General features: G+C 45.4%; 1 long non-coding RNA gene across 1 annotated transcript; it reads left to right on the forward strand.

Moving 5' to 3' along the window:
- Positions 1 to 789: 789 nt before the first annotated feature.
- LOC135413331 (uncharacterized) lies at positions 790 to 7,294 on the forward strand. The gene is made up of 2 exons (XR_010430182.1): positions 790 to 921; positions 7,018 to 7,294. It is a non-coding gene; the product is annotated as an uncharacterized LOC135413331 (long non-coding RNA).
- Positions 7,295 to 7,602: the final 308 nt, after the last annotated feature.

Raw genomic sequence — 7,602 nt, forward strand, 5'->3', positions numbered from 1 at the left:
ACTCTCAGAGGTGCCATATTAAAGCTTCTCTTCTTAATAAGATTATCAGATTTTGCTTTTCCTCCTCTTTTGAATTCTGTCTAGCTCAAGTGGTTTGCATAAGGGAGGGGAACAGACTCATACTGCAGTCTGGATTGGAACGAGTTTATAACTTGAATAAAACTGTCTCCTGTAATATGTACCTGCTGGCAAGGGAACAGATAGCTCTCTACCCTTCCTCCAAAGACTGCAGACAGAAGAAGGTTGCCCATGTCTACACAAATCTATTCATGAGATCAAAGATGTATGTAGTTAGTTTAAAAATGTGAAAGATTTAACCCAGGAAAAGGACAGTTGCTGTCCCAAAATTTCTGTGCACCATCTGAGAACCATCTTCAGTTGTTCAGTCTACCGTCTGCCATATTGTCATTTTTTTCAAGAGGACTTTGTTTCATTTTTTATAGCAAAATGGCACCAAATATAGAAAGGAATTATGTTTTCCTTGTGAAACAATAACATATATTTAGCACAGCATCTTTGTCTATTCTTATTTTCATTTTGAAAGAAGATAACAACCATCCCCCGCCTCCTGGATGTCAGGATGGAACCAGCTTTCAGAAACCACCCATTTTTTCTCCTTGAAACCTGACCAGGGAAATAGTAGTAGTTGATATCAAGATGTATTTTCACTGCTATTTTGAGCAGTATTTTTGTACTGGAGATGTAAGAGGTCTCTGTTTGCATGCACAGCAAGCAGATATTTATTAAGAGTACTGTAGTGTTTTAAATACCTCACCTCCTTTTCAGGGCTCCAGCATTGGTTGTCATGGAAACAGAACTGAGAACCAGAAACTGGCAGCTGAAATTGCCTCATCTGCTAGTGGCTGTGTCCATGTCTAGTCCTGCTTCCATGGAAACACAAGTCAGAGCAGCAAATGCAAGGTAGTAGTTTCCAAAAACTGCCTTAAAAATAACCCTGAGCTTAGTGTTATTTTGTTTGTGATCATCTCCCCACCAGGCCTGCTTAAGTAGGGCTCTTCAAGTCTGCAGTATTTGTAAATTTAACATAGATAAAAGGAAAAAAAAAGGCATAAAAAACAAAGAAAATTGTCCTCTTTGATTTCCTTTACTGACGTAATGGGGTTTTGGGAGACAGACTGGTTAACAAACCTTGACCTGCATAGTTACATTAACAACTGATTGCCAGAATTATCTTTGATTAATTGTGTCCTTTCTTATAATTTTTGTTTATACTGAGCATGTCAGAAGGTGAAGAATGGTTGACATGGTTTAGTTGGTTAACTAGGCCTCATTAATTCTCTCTTAGTACTGTACCATTCTATCTCACCAAAAGAAAAAAAAAGCAATTAGTTTCAGATAACATTTTTAGTTTTCAAAAGAACTAGCTCCAAAAAAAGTCCAGATAATTTTCTGTGGATTTTATAACTTTTTATTTTTCCTCAAAAGTCAGCATATATCCTCTTTATAAATTTCTGGACTTTTCATCTGGCTCTAACTCTTCTGTTTTGCAGTAGACTTGATATACTCAGAAGTCAGTGGCTTTCTGAGTAAAGATGCTCAGTTTTGAAAATGTCTAATGGGTTGCCACATGTTTAGTTCAAGTACCTGTTACCCTGTTGACCTTCTTTCCCAGGTGTAATGTTCTGTTTCAGACAGATGAGGGGCCATTTTTTATCCTCCATTGTCCCAGCAAGTCTTCTGTTTTTTGTGATTCTAGATGGCTGGAGAAATGGTAGCAGAATGTTAGATTATACTTGAAATGAGTAACTCTGTCAGTGTTGCTTTGCTGACATCAATATCTTGTAAGATATACTGTGCTCCAGAATTCAGGTGTTGCATCTAATTTGCTATTAATCCTGTGGTAATATTTATGTTTCAGTAGTTCTTGCTGGTCGCTCCCGCGGTTCTCGCGCGGCCGCGGGGTCGCTCCCGCGGTTCTCGCGCGGCCGCGGGGTCGCTCCCGCGGTTCTCGCGCGGCCGCGGGGTCGCTCCCGCGGTTCTCGCGCGGCCGCGGGGTCGCTCCCGCGGTTCTCGCGCGGCCGCGGGGTCGCTCCCGCGGTTCTCGCGCGGCCGCGGGGTCGCTCCCGCGGTTCTCGCGCGGCCGCGGGGTCGCTCCCGCGGTTCTCGCGCGGCCGCGGGGTCGCTCCCGCGGTTCTCGCGCGGCCGCGGGGCCGCCCCGGGGTCCCGCGCGGGGCCGCACCCGGTCCCCTCCCCCCCCAGCGGGAAAGGAGAGAGGGAGCTTCGCCGGCGTGACCTTGTGCCCTCGTGCGAAAGGAGAGAAAGGAGAATTGAAGCCTCGGAATACACAGAGGTTTGCCGGTCTGGTTTGGGGAGGGGGGGGTAACAAGGAGGCTGTGGGGGTCCTCGGACTGGAGGGTGGTCAGGTAAGTAGTGCGTGGGAAGATATGAGGAAACACGGTGGGGGGAGGACAAGTTCAGAGTGGATAATAGTTTCCTCTGGGGCTTGGAGATCTCGGTCGGGCTGGGGCCTAGAGAGGGCCTCGAGCCCTAGATGGGTACGGTGGCCAGAACAGTTTCGCTCGTTTGTTTGTTTTTGGTTCACCCGTGGCTACTGCCCAGGTTTGGTATGTCCTGGATTTATCTGTTACATCCTGTAAGGTTGGTCAGGACAAAGGGCTGATCCCGGGTGCTTCCCTGGGATTGAATATAGACAGATGGCAGAAAACTAGGTAGTGTAAGACTTGGCCTAATCGTTTTTAATAGTAAGAATGCAACCTGTATACCCCTATGTGGTTGCGAGCTATGCTGGCGATGGTACATGCCTTTGGTAGGGTCGCCCATGCCAGACAGGTCAAAACTATAGGGTCAGATACAATAAATCTGTGGGTAGGATGAGCTCATTAGCCTTCTGGCAGTCATCCTAGGAGAAGGACAACTCTAATCCCAAACCCGGGCAGATGGAGCTCGCTTAGCCCTGTAAGGCCATCCATCTAAGAGAAGGTCACTCTAATCAAACCTACATCCTGAGGACCTCACTGCCACCGTCCAAGCTCGCTCGGCCCTGGCAGATGAACCTCAGGACTAAAGGGTGGGTTCAGTTCCGCGCATACTGCATCTCACCTAAAAAATCCATTGCGCAGGCTTGAAGGCTTTACCCACATGCAAAAAGTCCTGTAGCGACGGGCGAGGGTCGAAACGGCAGGTGAAAGATGCACTGGGAGCCGCAGACTCAACCCTGCATGCAGGCGGTTCAGGATATTGGTCATTTGAGACTGACCGGAGATGACAGTCTCTTGAGGCAGCACCCTGAACGACCAAGCAGCCTTTCCAAGGACAGCACTGCTTGCTCCACTCGGAGAGGGGCCTAGAAAAGGTGGCCTAAACAAAGCTCATCTCCACTTTCACCCGGTTGGTTAACCGCAGACCAACGGGCATCTTCCTCCAATGCGGTCGCACAAAGAAAAGTCAAAGGCACGCACCTGCCTCCAAAGGTGTACCTAAACTAACTCTAGCATGTTGGAACATCAGAACCATGCTCGATTCTGCAGATAGCGGACGTCCTGAGCGTCGGTCTGCCCTAATTGCCCATGAGCTGGCTCGTCTCAACATCGACATTGCCGCTCTCAGTGAAGTTCGCCTTCATGAAGAAGGCAGCCTCAGAGAACATGGTGCCGGTTACACACTCTTTTGGTCAGGCAAGCCCAGAACCGAAAAACACCTCTCAGGAGTCGGCTTCATGATCAAAAACTCTATTGTTCCTAAACTCGAAAATCTGCCGACAGGTCACTCTGACCGCATTATCTCCCTACGCCTTCCACTAAACAACAAGCAACATGTTGTCATCTTTAGTATATACGCCCCAACTCTCCAAGCTGACCCTGCTGAAAAAGATAAATTTTACACTGACCTGCGCCTCCTTACCCAAAAGGTCCCTGCAGACGATAAGATCATTATCCTTGGTGATTTCAACGCCAGAGTAGGCAAGAATTTTGAAGCTTGGAAAGGTGTATTAGGCAAGCATGGTGTTGGAAACTGCAATGATAATGGTCGACTTCTGCTAGAATTCTGTGCAGAGCAACAACTCACCATCACTAATACTATCTTTCAGCAGAAAGATAGTCTGAAGACAACCTGGATGCACCCCCGTTCTAAGCATTGGCACCTCATCGATTATGTCCTGGTGCGACGGAGAGATGTCCGCGATGTCCACCATACCCGCGTGATGCCCAGCGCAGAATGCCAAACAGACCATCGGCTGGTGCGCTGTAAACTCAATTTCAAGATCAAAATCAAACCAAAAAGGGGCAGCATCCCAAGGAGAAAACTCCAAGTTAACAATCTCCAATCAGCCACAGTAAGAGACAGTTTCCAGGCAAACCTTCAAACTAAGCTCGATAACATTCCCAAAAATTCTGCAGATTCCTCTCCTGAAACAATCTGGCATCATATTAAAAACAGCATCCTGCAATCCTCCGAAGAATCCTTAGGGTTCTCCCTCAAGAAGAACAAGGATTGGTTTGACGAAAACAACCAAGAAATCCAAGACTTGTTGAGGAAGAAGAGAACCGCCCACCAAGCACACCTTGCACTGCCATCCTGTCACGCAAGAAAAGCAGCCTTTCGTCTCGCATGCAGCAAGCTCCAACAGAAACTCCGTGACATCCAGAACAAATGGTGGATTGACCTAGCTGAAAAAACTCAATTATGCGCAGATACAGGTGATCACAAAGGCTTCTATGAGGCCTTGAAAACAGCATACGGGCCTACATACCAGGTACAAAGCCCTCTACTCAGCGCTGATGGTCAAACACTTCTGACAGATAAAACCTCCATTCTGAATCGATGGTCTGAACACTTTCAGACTCTTTTCAGTGCCAACCGCACAGTCCAAGACTCAGCAATTCAGTCCATCACACAACAACCAGTAAAGTATGAATTGGATACTGCCCCCACTTTAGGAGAAACCCTCAAGGCCATACAGCAGGTGAAAATTGGCAAGGCAGCTGGGATTGATGGAATTCCACCTGAAATCTGGAAACATGGGGGCCCTGCACTCCACACCAAATTCCATGAGTTCGTGGTGCGCTGTTGGGAACTCGGCGAACTACCATCTGACCTTCGTGATGCAGTCATCATCACCTTGTATAAGAAGAAAGGAATTAAATCTGACTGTTCAAACTATCGTGGTATTACTCTGCTCTCCATTGCTGGCAAAATCCTGGCAAGAATACTCTTGAACAGACTAATACCCACTATAGCAGAAGGTATCCTTCCTGAAAGTCAGTGTGGTTTCAGAGCCAACAGGAGCACCACAGACATGGTATTTGTCCTCAGACAACTGCAAGAGAAGTGTAGGGAACAGAACAAAGGTCTTTATGTAACCTTTGTCGACCTCACTAAGGCTTTTGACACTGTGAGCAGAAAAGGTCTGTGGCAGATTTTGGAACGTTTAGGTTGTCCCCCTAAATTCCTCAAAATGATCATCTCACTCCATGAGGATCAGCATGGCCAAGTCAGATATGGCAACACACTTTCTGAGCCCTTTTTAATTAAGAATGGTGTGAAACAAGGCTGCGTTCTCGCTCCTACCCTATTCACCGTCTTCTTTAGCATGATGCTCCAAAGGGCCACGGCAGACCTCAATGATCAGGACGGTATCTACATTCGATACCGTACTGATGGAAGTCTATTCAATCTAAGGCGACTGAAGGCCCACACTAAGACCTTAAACCATCTTGTCCGGGAGCTGCTTTATGCTGATGACGCCGCCCTTGTTGCCCACACAGAAGCAGCTCTGCAGCGTTTAACATCCTGCTTTGCAGATGCTGCTGAGCTCTTTGGGCTGGAAGTCAGCTTAAAGAAGACAGAGGTCCTCCATCAGCCTGCACCTCAGGATGTCCCCCATCATCCCCACATCACCATTGGTCAATCAGAGCTCAAATCAGTCCAACAGTTTAATTACCTCGGTAGCCTCATCTCCTCAGACGGTAAGATTGACGGAGAGATAGACAACAGATTAGCAAAGGCATATAGTGCTTTTGGAAAACTCCATAAAAGAGTATGGCGTAATAAACACTTGAAGAAAAGCACCAAGATCAGTGTTTACAAAGCCATAGTGTTGTCTACTCTCTTATATGGATCTGAATCATGGGTCATCTACCGCCACCACCTGCGTCTCTTAGAACGCTTCCATCAACGCTGCCTCCGTACAATTCTAAACATCCACTGGTCAGACTATGTCACCAACACATCTGTTCTAGAGCAAGCAGCTATCACAAGTATTGAGGCCATGCTGATGAGAACACAGCTGCGTTGGGCAGGTCATGTCTCCAGGATGAAGGACCACCGCCTCCCTAAGATCTTGCTTTACGGTGAACTTGCCACTGGCTGCCGCATGAGAGGAGCCCCGAAGAAAAGATACAAGGACTCCCTGAAACAACATCTCAGCCTTGGCCATATTGATCACCATAACTGGTCTACTCTGGCCTCAAATCGGGAGGCCTGGAGACACACCATCTATAACGCAGCTGATGCCTTTGAGAAAGCACGCAGGATCACCCTCGAGGAAAAAAGGCAACGCAGAAAGAACCATGTATTGCAGAATACACCATCTAAGGAGTCTTTCTGCTGTGCCTTTTGCAATCGGATATGTCTGTCACGGATTGGCCTCATAAGCCACCAGCGCGCCTGTAGCAAATGTGGATAGAGCCTTCCCAAATCTTCGTTCGCGAAGCCCAGCCATGATGATGATGATGAGTTCTTGCTGAAAAAAGAATATCAATAGATAGTCTTTGTTAAAAAAATATGGTTGAGATAGTGAAATAAGTAGCTGTGTATCTGAGCTTAAGATTTTTTAATAAGATCCATGATTTGCATGGAAGGAAAGCCATCACATCCTGAAGTCTGGATGTCAGCTAATAAACACAAAACCTCATTTAAAGGTCTAGTCATTTTATTCTAAAGCTTTCTCTCAAAGGTCACTAGCTAAAACTTCTTAGAGGAATATGGTCTACCACTGATTCACTATTTGACTTAATACCTTTCCCTATCTTGTAGGTCTCAGATGAATTCCTGAATGTTTTGAAGTAGAGAAAATAGAAAAGAGAATTCTTTGTCTGTGGATTCCCCTGGGCTTCTTCTTTCTTTTTTAACTGAAACAGCTGTTACTATCATTCTGAAACTCTGAAAATGTAGCTCTGACTGACCCAATAGGTTATAAAGAAACTTCATTTCATAAAAAAGACAAAACCTCTTTTTTTTCTACTTGATATGCCTCTTGGTCCTCATCAGCAGTTTTATTTAATCTGGTCATTAAAATTACTGAGAACCGCCATTTCTATCTCCATTCTTCTTTTTTTCCCGAGAAAACTTGCATTGTATTTTTATTTAATTCATTAAATTCTTGAAAGAAATTTCAAAAATGAGTCTGTGGCCTGAACAGCTAAATAATATCTGGAACATGAAATATTTGTGCACTTTAGAATAGCTGTCACAATATTAGCAATATCATCTTTATAACATATTAGAACCAGAGCTGATATCCTACTTCTGGCATTTTTTACTAAACTTATTTTAATTAGTATTTAAAACTTCCCTTATTTATATTTCTATTAATGCAAATAAGCTTTCTTATAATTCTTA

This window comes from Pseudopipra pipra, chromosome 4 (assembly GCF_036250125.1).
Source record: "Pseudopipra pipra isolate bDixPip1 chromosome 4, bDixPip1.hap1, whole genome shotgun sequence".
Lineage (NCBI taxonomy): Eukaryota > Metazoa > Chordata > Aves > Passeriformes > Pipridae > Pseudopipra > Pseudopipra pipra.